Source organism: Pongo abelii, chromosome 10 (assembly GCF_028885655.2).
Source record: "Pongo abelii isolate AG06213 chromosome 10, NHGRI_mPonAbe1-v2.0_pri, whole genome shotgun sequence".
In the NCBI taxonomy this organism is placed as follows: domain Eukaryota; kingdom Metazoa; phylum Chordata; class Mammalia; order Primates; family Hominidae; genus Pongo; species Pongo abelii.
The window spans coordinates 94,903,996-94,919,489 of record NC_071995.2 but is presented as its reverse complement, the minus strand read 5'-3'; the positions used below and the strand labels follow the sequence as shown (position 1 = coordinate 94,919,489).

Below are 15,494 nucleotides of genomic sequence, written 5' to 3'. Positions count from 1 at the left end.
AGCCTGGGCAACAAGAGCAAAATTCTGTCTTAAAAAAATAAAAGAAATAACAAACCAATCAATCAAATAATCACCTAAGTTTTCATTATGAATTCCTCTTTTTTTTTTTTTTTTGAGACGGTGTCTCACTCTGTCACCCAGGTTGGAGTGCAGTGGCACAATCTCAGCTCATCGCAAACTCCGCCTGCCAGGCTTAATGGATCCTCCCACCTCAGCCTCCCAATTACGAATTCTTTGTTATGCTAATGAAAGATGTAGAAAGAGGAGACGGTGCTTTGGATGAGACAGAATAATCTTTTTATTTCTCATGGAGTAATTTTAATCTAATGATATGAAGGTATAAGTATTAATGCTGAAACTCAGAATGCCATTTCATAGACTCCCTTTTTTGGTGATTTTTTGATATTTACTAAAGTACTAATTTAGATGAGGCAGGTATATGAAAATCCTTTCATATAAATAGGCCTTGTATAAATATTAGTGTTTCTCTGTAACTTAAAAAGAACCCTGAAAATGATGCTACGTCTTGCTATATTATAAAGTTCCAAGTTTGACTTGGACAAATCCAAGAAGCCTCATTAACAGTGCTTTTAAACAAAGCGCACTTGTTCTAACGGAAAGCTTGTTATGTATATTTGCATTCTTGGTTGGTAAACAAGTGTTAAATACGTGTAGAGCATAATTGTTGCTAATTTACGGGTCCTGGTAATTTTAGAGGCATGGGAAAAGCCTGATTGACACGTACGATCGTTGGATATAACTGTAGATGCATTTAACTTTGCCAAACAAGAGAAAGATGTCAGCATACAGCATTTTTAAGGGGGAAAGGATTCATCCCTAAATCCAAAAAGATAATTCTCCGAAGTTCTTAGCACATAATGTGATATGAAACTTCAATGTAGCTTCTACTTCCGGGTGTTAACATGGGAAAAAAAAATTATCTCACTTCACAGGACTTTTATGTGGTTTTTTTTTCTTGTTTATGTTGTCTACATCCGGTCCCTACTCTCTTCTTTCAATCCTCTCATTATCTCCCTCTAGGGGTTTAAGTTTGTTTTAACTTTATGCTTTTATCCTTATTAGTAGAAAAAAGTGGGTCAGTATTACTTTAGTTTGTCTTCACTGCCACTCTGCTGTTCATTCCTGAACTAGCTTTTAGCCTCTGGGAAAGGAGAAAGTAAAAACAGTTGCAGAAACTGGGCCAACCTCTCGCGGCCCGCCTCCCCCAAGAAAACAAAACCTAACCCGTGCAACAGTAGTCCTTTCTGTTTTCATAGCACCTTGTATTTCTCCGCTCATAACGTTCAGATTTTTATGATAGTTATTGATCATCTTTCATCCCAGCTAGACTCTCCGTCCTTAGAGGACTCAGCATATTGCCTGGCACATGATAATATACACAAAACACTGTACTGTAGTTTAAATGAATAGATGCCGTGTGTGTGAGAGACTGCGGCACTAGTACCCAGGTACCCACATACAACAAAGGAGAAAAGTTGCAGCCATCAACATCTTTCGGTGTGGGTCCTTTGACATGGACTCTCTAGAAAGCCAGTGGAGAACTGTGGCATGGACACCTTGTACAATAATTACTTGTATAACTGAAGCACGAGTTTTGGTTTGGCAGCGGGAAGTTGAGGGGCAGGGGGATGTTGGAGGGGTTGAATTATTCAAATAATTTCTCCCCCAGTCGCTGCGGACAAGCGCTCATTCCGGTGGGGTCCCCTGGCCCCCTCCGCCGCTCCCCCCACGCCCGCACTTCGGAGCGGGGATTTTCCCGGGGACACCCGCCCCGCCCTGCAGGCCCCGCCCCCGGCCGCCGGCCCCGCCCCCGCCTCCGCCGCCGCCGGCAGGGGTCGCGCTGCCCCCGGCAAGCCGCTCAGGCGGGGGTGGGGTAAGCTCCCGCGGCCGGTTGCTTTTCTCCGCCGCCGCTGGTTGGACCGTTTCAATAAAAGTCTTTTTTCTCTTGCGCTCGCTCTCCTCCGGGGAACAGGCGGAGGCGTCAATCCGCAGCCGCCGAGTGTGAAAGCGACGCACACGCAAGGAGCGAACGCGGTCGCCCGCAGTCTCCTGAGCTCCCTACGGGCCGCCGCAGAGCCGCAGAGAAGAAGGAGCCAGCGCCCGGCCAGACCGTCTCAGCCCGCCGTCGGCGCCCGCCCCGCTCGCGCCCGGCTCCTCCAAGGGGATTAGTGGGCCGTCCGCGCGGCTCGTCGGCGCGGGAGCCATGTTGACCGGGGGACTTGGCAACGCGTGAGACACCCGCGGCCCCTCCCGAGGCTCCGGACCCGCGGCGAGAGCCGGAAGGCGGCTGTGGCGGAGGAGGCCTGCGCTCGGAGGCGCCTCACGTCTGCCGGCCGCTGAGACCCGGACTTGCATCCGGTCGCCGCGGGCGTCCGCGGAGCAGCTTCCCCCCGCGCCTCTCTTCGCTTCGCCTCGGGACTCGCGGCCCCGCTCTTGCTGGTGAGTTGGCGGCAGGCGTCCGCGCCGCGCTTTCTCCTGGTGTCGGGTCGGCCGCGGGGCCGGGAGCCTGCGTGGGACAGAGGCGGGGGCGGGGGCTACTGGGGGCGCGGGTGGCTCAGGCCGGGTCGGGAAGTTGAGCGAGGAGGCGCGGTGCGGGGGGCTAGCGTGCGCCTGTCACCTCTCCGGTCCAGCGAGGACCCTGGGTCGCCCGGGGATTTCCGGGGCTCGGGTGGGGTGTGAGTGTCTTCGAGCTGCTTCCCGGGAGGCGCCGACAGATATAGACGCCACCGCCTCCGGTGCTCGCTGCCGCTTTGGTCTGCGGGGGAGGCCGGTCTCCCCGCGAGGCGGAGGAGGGGAAAGAGGCAGAAAGTCCCCCGAGACACAAAGGTCCCCTCGGCGGGGGTGGAGCTGGAGGCGCGGGCGACGCTGCCCGGGAGGGGAAGGAAGGGGCGCGGGTCCGCGGGAGGTGGGCGAGGAGGCGGCGGTCGCGGCGCCTGGAGCTCCTTGGAGACGCCGGGGCTGTGCGCGGGTGGGGAGCGCGGAGGAGGAGGAGGAGCCCGCGCGTGGGGAGCGGGCAGAGACAAAGATCAGGGCAGCCTCCTGCTGGCGGGTCACACCCCGGAGTGTTGGTCAAGAGCGGAGGTAGAGGGAAGGTGGGAAACCTAGCAAACCGATGGGGAGGGGAAAATGGGGGGAGGAGGGTGCCTAGTGCTGTCGTCTCCGTCGCAGTTGCTTTTCTCAGCATTTTTGTGCCCGATGCTATGCCCGATGCTTTTGCTCTCCAACTCAGCTGGATAGCTCCAGATTCCCTCCCTCCTGTCACCCCCACACTGCCACATTGACTCTCCTGTGGTTTTCCCCTCATTCTCCCCCTCTTTTCACCCACTCCTTTTCGGGTAAGCAGTATTTTGCTTTCAGCTTGGGGAACGTTTGTTAATGACAGGATGCCTGAGCTTGTTCTGACCCTGAACTGCCTTGAACTTCTCTCTCTTCCTCCCACCCTTTCCTTTTCTGGGATCTATAATGTCACATGGCCGTTAACAATTAGCTTTTCTTTTGCAAAAGTGGCAAAAAGCATTTAGCTGAAATCTGCGGCTCTCGCCTCCTTTAGATGAATATGTCCACCAAAGACACCTCGTTGGTCATGTTCTATCACCTCTTCGTCAAATTGATATCAGGTCCTAACAGGTCACTTTCAAGATACAGAAGAGGCAAATTTTGTTTTGAGACTTGGCCATTCCTAGGGTCAGCAAAGTGTATTCCTGGCAGCCAGACCTTCAGTCACTTATCAGGAAATGCTTGACCTAAAGACAGACAATTCTTTCCCCAAACTTTGCTGTTTCTTTTTTGAGTCTTTGTTGAAAGATTTCTTTTAAAAGGCGTTTGTGTGAGAAGATCACAGTAACAAATCTGGCTTATTCTGTTTTAGACTTGCTTTCTTAACTCTTGGGCAGAAGAAAATGAATGAGATTTGAAGACCTTTGATACCTTGAGTAGACAAAGCTTCCCTTGAAACTAGAAATAAGACGAAACTAAATTTTAAGGGGAAAAAATTTGCTAGTGGTAATATAATTGGTTTTGTTTCATTTTTTTATGAGTCTGAGGAGTTGACATTAAACGTTGGGATGTTGCTTTGTTAATGAAGTCATTTCAATTTTTGCAACTCTTAACATCTGCACGCTTCCATAAACAGTGGGTTGGAACAAAAGAAAATGTGACTAAGGGTTATTCCTTAAATTCTTTTTTATGTTTTGAGAGAGAATATTGGAATATAAAGAATGTTACTTCATCTGGTAAACCATCTCATAGGCCAGAAGCACTAACAGTTTGAATGGTTGGCTTAAAAAAAACGGGAGTCTTTGAATTTAAGCTTATGTAAAATTACTATGCAGATATAGGTTATTATTTATTTTTACAGTGAAAATAAAACACTATTGAAGTATAAATGGAAAGAAAATAAAAGCAAAGCCTGTTTAATATAGAGACATTAATATTGATATCACTGTACGAACAGTCATAGCTTGCTGCTCACTGCCATTAAAGGGTTGACATATAAACATTGTGGAAGAGATTTCAGTTTGAGGACTAGTGTCTGAATTATGGGACTCCTTACCCCACCCCACCACTTAAAACATTTTAGAGACTTTTGTGAAACTAACAGGTCATATAATTAATAATTGTTGTTTTATGTACATTTATTGAAAGGCCATATTGAGGATACATTGATATTTTTTTCCTGCATATTTATCAGTATCGAATTAGAAAATTGAACCTTCAGTGTTACTAGATGGAAATTTACCAAAAAGTAGCAAGGTTTCCGAATGGTGGGATTTATTGGTGATTAAACATTTTTTTTTCCTGTATTTTACAAGTTTCACATTACATTTACAATGAGAAAAAAAGTAAATGTAGAATTAAAGTCTTGTTAATATCATAATTTGCCTATTGCTGTACTAAAAGAAGCTTCTATAAAATGTATCATTCTCATCCTTAGATTCAGGCCCGAAAGTAACTTTCAGTGTTAGGTATTTGAAATAATGCAGCCTGTCATACGTACTCTGGTTACCAGAATGAAAAAACAAAAAGAGATACATACATAGTAAGGAAACTTGAAATCAGAGGAGTTGATCCCTATGTGTATTGCAGCTTCATATACCAGTAGTCTCTAATAAGTCATTGCTTTAATTTAAAAAAAAATAGAAAATTTAAATTTTATTTGCCCTGTAGCACAGGATAGCTGTGTTGACTAAGCGCAGATTTTAACGTATATGTTTGTTGATATATTTAGTTTTCAGATACCAGTTCAGTCCTACAATTATGGTGGAACTAGATGGCATATAAAATCATTTTGTTTGCTTTGTCGAGGCTTGTTTTTTTCCTTATTTTCAGCAATATTTTCCTTCTTTCCTTTCACTGAAAAACAGTGCAACTATTTTATTTTGAACAATGGAAGCTGTAATGGCAACTGGGGTAGCTATTCAAAAGTGGAGATGACGATGTCCCTTAATATTATAACAGTTATCTGTGAACACAAAAATTTTTACCCTGTGATTTTCTTTGTTATTGTCTACTAATGCTGAATATTTATAAGACATTACATTTTGAATCTTTATTGATGTTTCCTAGTCTTTAGAAAATTTTACCGTCATGGGCTGGCATTCTTTTACATGGCGTTTAGATTTCCAGGATGTTCTTTGTATTTTTTGTTTGTTTGTTTGTTTTGTTTGTTTTAGACTTTCAGGATGGATAATTACTTTGTTGCTATATTGTAAAAATTATATTCTCTAGCGAATTTTACCTGTTTAAAAAATTGTCTCAGTTTTCATACATGGGAAGGATGAATAGTTTTAGGTTCTTTTGAATTTTGAATGGATAATTTTTGCCTAAACTTTTAAATAGGAAATCGGCATTTAAAGTATATTTCATAAAGTGATAATGGCATTTTGCATTTTAAATGCAGAAGATAAACAATAGGTTTATGGCATTTAAAAATGTGCTTTATGTAGCATTTTTGAAGTAAAAAAACTGCCTGTAATAGCGAACCTAATGTAGTTCACTAGCATTCAATCTACAGTGTTGGCAATTTCTTTGAACTGATGGAGAGAGGACCAGTTAGACTGGCTTTTAAGAATTTTTATTGTTGTCAGTGGATTCTTTGTCATTATTTTGCTTCCAGTATAGTTAGTTGGTGGTTACTTTTGATATCTGCAAAATATTGACCTGGCAAGAGGAATTGCCAAGGGCCAGAGAAGTGTATTGAATATACCTCAGTGTAGTTTATTGTTCCTAGCCTGTCTGCCTCTCCCTGTTGGCCAACATGGAAAATCAATAGACATCTACCAGTAAATCTAATAAATAATGTTACCGTGTTCTGCAGTAACCTGCAATACTGAATACTGTTTGAGGATGTAGATTTATAGATCTATGGCATATTGGGATGAGGTGAAAATTATCTTGCTCTCCAAAGTCTCCTTTTGAAAATATTTTTTGATATCACCTTATTTTACTTGGGCTACTATTACAAAATACCATACATTGAGGTGGCTTAAAACACAGACATATTTTCTCACCGGTCCGGGGCTGGAAGTCTGAAATCAGCTAAGCACCTGCCCTCTCAGCTGTCTTCTCCCTGGGCACTCTTAAGTCCTTTCCTCCCTGCCTGCAGGTGAAGTGGGAGAGAGATAGGAGGAGGGAGGGGAGGGAGAGGTGTGGATATCTTTTTCTTTTCTACTTAAAAGGGCACAAATCCCGTCATGAGAGGGTCTCACTCTTAGGACCTAATCTAAATCTAATTACTTCCCAAAGGCCCACCTCTAATGGCCATCACACTGGGAGGTTTGGACTTCAACATATGAATTTTGGGGGTACACAGATCTTCAGTCCATAACATAAACTTTGTGAAAGAAATTAACATTAATTACCTCCTCTTGTAGGCACTATGCTGAGTATTATTTTGTGAAATCCTCACAATAAGCGCTTCATATAGGTATTCTGCCTGTTTTCAAATGAAGAAACAAAGACCTTAGGTTAAGTCATTGTTTCCAGGGACCGACCTCTGTGGTAACATTGACATTCCAGTTTAGGCATTCAAACCACTACTCTACACTGTCTCCATGAGGATGAGATGTTAAAAAGTCAATGTTACTGTCTGCACTCTATAAACAGTGAATGAGAAATTAGAAAAGCTCATCAAAATACGATTTAAAGTACATTGAACTGGTTTTACTACATTAAAAGATTGCAGTATATGAAATACGTAAGGTAGGACATGTTGCTCAAAATGAATTAAAAATCAAGATGCTAAAAAAATCTGAAACATTTATATGGGCCGGGCATGGTGGCTCACGCCTGTAATCCCAGCACTTTGAGAGGCCGAGCTGGGCAGATCACAAGGTCAAGAGTTCCAGACCAGCCTGGCCAACATGGTGAAACCCCGTCTCTACTAAGAATACAAAAATTAGCTGGGTGTGGTGGTGCATGCTTGTAGTCCCAGCTACTCGGGAGGCTGAGGCAGGAGAATTGCTTGAACATGGGAGGCAGAGGTTGCAGTGAGCCAAGGTTGCACCATTGCACTCTAGCCTGGAGACAGAGCAAGATTCTGTCTCGGGGGAAAAAAAAATTACAGATTTTTTGAATAAATAATAAAAATAAAATAAATAATAAATATTTTTTGTCTACCCTTTTTTTTTTTTTTTTTTTTTTTTGAGACGGAGTCTCTCACTCAGTTGGCCCAGGCTGGAGTGCAGTGTTGCAGTTGGGTGATCTCAAGCTATTCTCGTGCCTCAGCCTCCGGAGTAGCTGGGACCACAGGTGGTGTGAGCGTCCATGTCCAACTAATTTTTGTATTTTTAGTAGAGATGGGTTTTCACCATGTTGGCCAGGCTGGTCTCGAACTCCTGACCTCAGGTGATCTGTGCACCTCGGTCTCCCAAAGTGCTGGGATTACAGGTATGAGACACTGTACCCGTGCTTGTCTACCTTTTAATAACACATTTTTGTTTCTTTTTATGCATTTGTTAGTGTAAATATGTTCAAGAATGCTCTAAATTTTGTGTACATGTTTGTAAACAAGGGAAAAGGACCCAAAGATAATTTCTCTTTCATTGTATTCTACTTCAGTTACTAACTTTGGCCTTCTCAAGTCATATTCATCTACTATTCTTATAATTGATGGGTAATGTTTGTTATTAGTATGTGTTAATATTCAATAATGTAAACAAAGTTGGTAAAAGTTGATACTAATACTTGTGAGAAATTTTTTTTTTTGTTTGTTTTTTTTGTTTTTTGAGACGGAGTCTCACTCTATTGCCCAGGCTGGAATGCAATGGCGTGATCTTGGCTCACTGCAACCTCCACCTCCCGGGTTCAAGTGATTCTCCTGCCTCAGCCTCCCAAGTAGCTGGGATTACAGGCATGCACCACCACGCCCAGCTAATTTTTGTATTTTTAGTAGGAGACAGGGTTTCACCATGTTGGCCAGGCTGGTCTTGAACTCCTGACCTCATGATCTGCCTGCCTTGGCCTCCCAAAGTGCTGGGATTACAGGCGTGAGTCCCTGCGCCTGGTCTATACTTGTGAGAAACTATCAAGTAACAGCATTGAAGCCCTTATCACTCCAAATTTAGACTTGCTTTTCTTTAAATTAGTTAATATGTATTTTTTAGTATTATTTTAGAATAAACATTTTTTGAAGTATAACAACTTAGATTTTAGTATTTTATATTATTGACTTGTAATGTTATTTCTGGCGGAAAAAAAAGCTTTTCATTGAGTATGTGTGTGTGTGTTTGTGTTTGTTAAGATACAGGGTCTCACTCTGTCACCCAGGTTGATTGCAGTGGTGTGATCACGGCTTCTTGTAGCCTTGATCTCTGGGGCTCCAGTGGTCCTCCCACCTCGGCCTCCCAAATAGCTGGGACTACAGGTTCAGCGCCATCAGTCTTGGCTAAGTTTTGTGTTTTTAGTAGAGACGTGGTTTTGCCGTATTGCCCAAGCTGTTCTTGAACTCCTGGGCTCAAGCAATCTGCCTGCCTCAGCCTCCCAAAGTGCTGGAATTACAGGTGTGAGCCACTGTGCCCAGATTTTTTACTGATTCTGAAGTAAAATTGGATTCCTTAGTCAGACTTTAGCACCTTGAGTCTGACCTATTAAATTAGTTTTTTTTTTTTTTTTTTTTGAGACGGAGTCTCACAGGCTGGAGTGCAATGGCGCGATCTTGGCTCACTGCAACCTCCACCTCCTGGGTTCAGGCGATTCTCCCAGCCTCAGCCTCTCGAGTAGGTGGAATTACAGGTGTCTGCCACTATGCCCTGCTAATTTTTGTAGTTTTTAGTAGAGATGAGGTTTCACTATCTTGGCCAGGCTGGTCTTGAACTCCTGCCCTCGTGATCTACCCGCCTCGGCTTCCCAAAGTGCTGGGATTACAGGTGTGAGCCACCGCACCTGGCCTTAAATTAGTTTTAAGAAGTGGTCCTTTATGGTTCAATTTGAGTTAATAAATTTAATTTTTCAATTAACTCAGGTGTGCAGTTGGTATTTTTAAAGCATTTGTTACGTCCTCAATATTGTATTAGCCATTATTTGGGTTGTAACAATATAATTTAATGTGGCAATATTGTAACATATAAAATAACAGCAATGTTGGTTGTCTGAGTATTCTGTCCACAGCCTTCTTTCCAGGTTTTATGTGTTCCTGGCAATCTCGTCTATATTTAGGGCTTTGTTCTCATCACCCATATGCAATAATCTCCGCCTCTTTATTTCTAATCTAGACCTCTTTTTCTGAGTTGCATTCCAGCTTCCTACTCGATATTGCCTTAGTGCTACCTTACTTAAACTGAACTCCAATCCCCTACTTCTGTTCCCAATTTCAGTGAATGGTACCACTGTCAGCCTAGTCACGTAAGCCAAAAACTTTGGCGGCTTCTTTCTTAACGCTTTTCTGTTATGCTCATTTCCCCTTAGTCCAGTTAGTCACACCAAGTCCTGTTAATTTTAATTCCTAAATATCTTTTAAATTTATTTTTTCCTGTGTCACTTTCTTACGTAAGGGTTTTGGAATGTCTTATCTGATTTACTGGCTCCAGTTTCGTCCCATTTTAATCTAACCATATTCTTTCTTCATGTTTATATATGTATCTTATTTTATCCTTTTTTCTGTACTGCCGTCCATTCATCCATCCATGTCTGAAGTACCTGCCTACTCTGTACTAGACACTATGGTAGGGGCTAGGATACAAAGATGAAGAAACTGGTATGTTGATATTACAATGCTATGACACTTGTAGAGAAATTCTCATTTTTGAGCCCAAACGTCTCTTCCTCCAACGTGATCTTTGTTCCATTCTGACAGAGTTATGGTGGTTCTGCTATATAGTACTTAGGTATTAGGTACTGTTGTACTTAATATGTTATGTTGTAATTAATTATTTTCAGGTCTCTCCCTCTTTTGGCTGGCTTTGTGCTCCAGAGAGGCCATGTTTTTTTTCATTTCTATATTTCTTCCCATATTATCATACTCTTAAATTGAATAAAGTGATGGAATTAGGAGAAACAACACTGAGTTGGTAAATTAAGGTCAGAGTAGGATTAGAAGCAATCAAGAATACATTTTGATTTAGTAGATAATAAAAAGTGTAAAAGGTTTCAAATATTGGAGCTATACAGTTTTGGTGATATTTGTGTGAGAGCAATCTAGAGCAGTTTGTAGGCCAACTTGGAGGGACAGTAACTTGGCATTATTGAGACTTTTTAATTGCATGTGAGCTGTACTAACTTGTTAGTGAAAATGGAGAGAAAAGGGGTGTGGCCTTCAAAGATTGTTGTCTTTTAGACAAAATGGAAATAAAAAATTATAATGTTAATATGTAAAGAAAGTACTCATTTCTGAACGTCTAAAAATATTGGTCGTTATATCAGGAGTAAAATTTGGTTTAACCGAAAAAAACCGGCCTGCCGCGGTGGCTCACGCCTGTAATCGCAGCACTTTGGGAGGTCAAGGCGGTCAGATCACTTGAGGTCAGGGGTTCGAGACCAGCCTGGGCAACATGGCGAAACCCCATCTCTACTAAAAATACAAAAAATTAGCCAGGCGTGGTGGCGCAGGCCTGTAATTCCAGCTACCTGGGAGGCTGAGGCATGAGAATTGCTTGAACCCAGGAGGTGGCAGTTGTAGTGAGCCGAGATCACACCACTGCACTCCAACCTGAGTGACAGAGTGAGACTCTGTTTCAAAAAAAAAAAAAGAAAAACAAAAACAAAACAGCCCGCCACCCCAAAATCATCCTTGATGAAATCTAGCTCTTTAGCTGTGTAGTATTGGCTTAAATGCGCTTACTGCAGTGCAGAATTGTACTCAAAGGATCAAACAGGCATTTAATGTTATTCATGCTGCTGTGGTAGTTTATGTATACAGTTGACTAGAAGCTTTGTTTTTCTTTTTATTTTTTTGAGATGGAGTCTCCCTCTGTTGTCTAGGTTGGAGTGCAGTGGTGCAATCTCAGCTCACTACAACCTCCACCTCCCGGGTTCAATAAATTCTCCTGTCTCAGCCTCCCGAGCAGCTGGGATTATAGGCGTGTGTCACCATGCCTGGCTAATTTTTGTATTTTTAGTAGTGTTGGCCAGGCTGGTCTCTAACTCCTGAGCTCAGGTGATCTACCCATCTTGGCCTCCCAAAGTGTTGGGATTACAGGTGTGAGCCGCCACACCCGGCCTTGTTTTTAAATGGAATTACAGTAATTTAAATAAAAACTGTTCTGTGGTCTACTTTTAAACTCGAAGGATTTTTTTTTTCTTTTTCTTTTCTTTCTTTTTTCTTTTTTTTTTTTTTGCCAGGCTGGAGTGCAGTGGCGCAATCTCTGCTAACTGCAACCTCCACCTCCCAGGTTCAGGCAGTTCTCCTGCCTCAGCCTCCTGAGCAGCTGGGACTACAGGTGCACGCCATTGTGTCTGGCTAATCTTTGTATTTTTAGTAGAGATGGTGTTTCACCATGTTGGGCACGCTGGTCTTGAACTCCTGAGCTCAGGTGATCCACCCACCTAGGCCTCCCAAAGTGCTGGGATTAAAGGCGTGAGCCACTGCACCTGGCCAAGGCTTTTTGAAAATGCCTGTAATCCCAGCACTTTGGGAGGCCTAGGTGGGTGGATCGCTTGAGCTCAGGAGTTCGAGACCACCCTGGTCAACATGATGAAACCCGTCTCTACTAAAAAATACAAAAAAATTAGCCGGGCGTGTTGGCATGTGCCTGGAGGGAGGAGAATCACTTGAACCCGGGAAGTGGAGGTTGCAGTAAGCTGACATCGCCTCACTGCACTCCAGCCTGGGCGACAGAGCGAGACTCCATCTCAAAAAAAAAAAAAAAAAAAAATTTGAGTTTTAAATTATACCTCTTTTCGGCCGGGCGCGCTGTCTCACGCCTGTAATTCCAGCACTTTAGGAGGCTGAGGCAGGCGGATTATGAGGTCAGGATATCGAGACCATCCTGGCCAACATGGTGAAACCCCGTCTCTACTAAAAATACAGAAATTTGCTGGGTGTGGTGGCACATGCCTGTAATTCCAGCTACTTAGGAGGCTGAGGCAGGAGAATCGCTTGAACCTGGGAGGTGGAAATTGCAGTGAGCCAAGATCACACCACTGCACTCCAGCCTGGTGACAGAGTGAGACTTCCTCTCAAAAACAAAAACAAAAACAAAAAAACCCTCTTCTATAGTAGGTGTGTTATAAGTAATAAATTTATTTTAAATATTAGTTCGAGATTATAGCTTGGTAACATCTTGTTTGAAGTGTGACATTTAAAATGAATTTTCATAATTTGTGGGAGTCAGTGCCTTTTTAAATTCCTCAACTTACATAGTCTTCTTAAAACACTTTTTATATTAAGTTTTTGAGATCATGGTTTATTAACCAACATTTATCATTTCAGAAACAGTGGGGTATTGTGTGTTGCAATAATTTTTGCCCATAAGTTGGTGAGCATGGATTTTTTTGTTGATCCCTCCCTTCTCCAGATATCATTTACATTTCCATTTTGCTCTCATCCCCTTTCTTCCCAAGAAGCTATAAAATGGTTGAAACATTTATTTCAGGTACAATTTTTTGGAAAAGATCTGCAACTTAGGTTTCTATTGTATAAAGTTTAGAATTGGTTATATGTTTTCAATTTTCTTTTCATAAAGGCTACTTCAGTAATAACTTATAATAACCATATTACTATAAGCTCATTATTTTAACTCTTGGCTGGGCAAGGTGGCTCATGCCTATAATCCCAGCATTTAGGGAGGCAGACTGAGGAGGATCACTGGAGCCTAGGAGTTTGAGGCCAGCCTGGGCAACATAGGGAGACCCCATGCCTACAAAAAAATTTAAAAAAAAATTAGTTGAGCATGAGATGGCACATGCCTGTAGTTCCAGCTACCCAGGAGGCTGAGGCAGAAGGCTCTCTTGAGCCTGTCTCAAAAAAAAAAAAAATAATAATAATAATAATAAAAAGTGAGGCCTGGTGGGAGGTATTTGGATCATGGGGCAGATCCCTTATGAATGGCTTAGCACCATCCCCTGGGTGTTGAGTGAGTTCATGTGAGATCCGGTTGTTTTAAAGTTTGTAGCTTCTTCTCTGTTCTCTCTTGTTCCTGCTCTTGCCATGTGACATGCCTGTTCCCACTTGGTTTTGCACCATGAGTAAAAGCTTCCCGAGGCCTCCCCAGATGCCAAGCAGATGTTTGCCTTATGCTTGTACAGCTTGCAGAACCATGAGGCAATTAAACCTCTTTTCTTTATAAATTATCCAGTCTCAGGGATTCCTTTATAGCAATGTAAGAACAGCCCAACACAGCATGTAAAACATTGATTGTTTTTGCTGTAACTCTTTATAAAATAAGAACTATTGGTAGTGGTAATAAAATTGTTTAATCCATTGCTTCACGTTGAAGGAATGTCTAAATCAGTGATTCACAAGGACAATTGAATGAAAATCATCTCTGGCTTTTTGAACTTCGCATATTTCCCAGATTTTCTAATATGCCTTTACTCCCACCAGATTTGAGCGTAACTGTAGCAGTGAGTTCGCGTTATTAATGGGTGTGTGTTGCATCCTTCTTGTATGTTTGGGGGTGGAGGTGGCACATATAGACATACCAGTAGACTAAATAGTCTAAGATGTGCATTGTTGTTTCTAATCTAATGACCATTAGGAATAAATAGGTCATAATCTTTTGTAAGCATATCTGTAAGCTTTCCTTAGGGCCAATCAAATATTTCTTTGAACCATTTTCCCTGTTCTCTTCCACTTCTTTAGGCCTGTACTTTATCATTTACTTGACATCTTAATAGTCTAGACAGTATTTGCTTTCCTTGTTTATGACTCTTGTATGTGACTCTAGAGTTTTTCTTTTCTTTTTTTTTTAATATACAGATGCGATGTCACTATGTTGCCCAGGCTGGTTTCCAACTCCTGAGCTCAAGTAATCCTCCCACCATGGCCTCCCAAACTGCTAGGGTTACAGGCGTGAGCTACCACACCTGGCTGATTGTTTTTCTTTTTCTCTTTTATTATTATTTTTTTTTAGAGAAAAGGTCTTACTCTGTTGCCCAGGCTGGAGCACAGCAGTGCAGTCCCAGCTCATTGCATCCTCAACCTACTGGGCTCAAGCGATCCTCCCACCTCAGCTTCCTGAGCAGCTGGGACCACAGGCACACACCACTATGCCTGGCTAATTTTTTACTTTTTATTTTTTTGGTAGAGACAGGGTCTCACTATGTTGCCCAGGCTAGTCTTGAACTCCTGGACACAAGTGATTCTCGAGCCTCAGCCTCCCAAAGCACTGGGATTAGAGGTGTGAGCCACCATGCCCTGCCTCACGTTTTTCTGAAATCAAAATAGAGTAACTGGTTATAAAGTTTACCCATCAAAAGAAGAAACTGACTTTGCATTTTATTCTTTGTCATAAAATCTGCCTGGATGCTTAGTATTATATTATTGTTTACTATTATATGTTATTCCAGAGTAATGGCTTTAACCTGAACTTCAGAATCATTCTTGTTGACTAAAATAAGAAAAAATCTAAAGGCATGCTTGTATGTGTGTAATCTCAAACTCTGTTTCTGAATGAGAATCTCTGGATTTGGGTTTTTAATGTTTCAGACAATTCTTGATGGATCCTGGAGTTTTAGAAACACTGTTCTAGGGTTTAGCACAGTGTTAAGGGAAGGAACCACTCATACATTAAATTTAAAGTAGATTCATACTTCTAGTGGGTTGGTCGGTCCTTGGTTGCTGGATGCTGTGTGCTATTGGACCCAAAGAATGACGGCACTGCTAGGATGAAGCTCATGAGATTTTTGATGAGCTTTGATTTCATTTGATGAAATGATTCATGAAGCTGTAACCTTGAATTGGAAAGTGGAACACAGGTCTATGGAACAGTCACAGGTGTGGATGTCACCGTGATACACATCTTAAAGCATGAAAATGACCCTGAAGACAGAGAACTTGTACAGTTGGAAACACAAATTTGAGGAAGTAACATTAGATA

The 15,494-nt window shown here is 42.4% G+C and overlaps 1 protein-coding gene across 3 annotated transcripts in view; it reads left to right on the top strand.

Annotated features, from left to right (window-relative positions):
• Positions 1-1,872: 1,872 nt before the first annotated feature.
• CDK17 (cyclin dependent kinase 17) overlaps positions 1,873-15,494 on the top strand; it is a 115,826-nt gene continuing 102,204 nt past the window's right edge. Inside the window, exon 1 of one of the 3 annotated variants that reach the window (XM_002823615.6) lies at positions 1,873-2,460. The gene's annotated coding sequence lies outside the window, so the exon portion shown is untranslated. Of the gene's footprint in view, positions 2,461-2,922; positions 3,114-15,494 lie in introns of those variants that run through there. The other 2 variants (XM_063712224.1, XM_063712223.1) reach the window with 2 other exon arrangements.